The sequence below is a fragment of the Euprymna scolopes genome, chromosome 32 (assembly GCF_053919585.1).
Source record: "Euprymna scolopes isolate OS-2025 chromosome 32, ASM5391958v1, whole genome shotgun sequence".
Lineage (NCBI taxonomy): Eukaryota > Metazoa > Mollusca > Cephalopoda > Sepiida > Sepiolidae > Euprymna > Euprymna scolopes.
Genome location: NC_136513.1, coordinates 89,837,914 through 89,838,423, shown reverse-complemented (window position 1 = coordinate 89,838,423; position 510 = coordinate 89,837,914).

The window sequence follows — 510 nt, the reverse complement described above, 5'->3', positions numbered from 1 at the left end:
TTTAATGATATTGAAATTAAAATTAACTTTTAAAACACAATTAAAAATAACAAGTGATTTAATGATATTGAAATTAAAATTAACTTTTAAAACACAATTAAAAATAAGTGATTTAATGATATTGAAATTAAAATTAACTTTTAAAACACAATTAAAAATAACAAGTGATTTCATGGCATTGAAATTAAAATTAACAATTAAAACACAATTAAAAATAATTAGTGATTTAATGATATTGTAAGTCAAGACAAAGTTTTAAATTCTAATTTAAAATAATTAGTTAATGATATTGTAAGTAAATTTAACTTTTAAAATACAATTAAAATAATTATTAATTTAAAAATCATGCAATTAAATTTAACGTTTATAATGTATTAAAAATAGTGATTTAATGATGCTGTAATTAAAACTAACTTTTAAAATGCAATTAAAAATAATTAATGATGTAATGATATTGTAATTAAATTTAACTTTTAAAATACAATTAAAATAATTTTCATAAAAAATGGC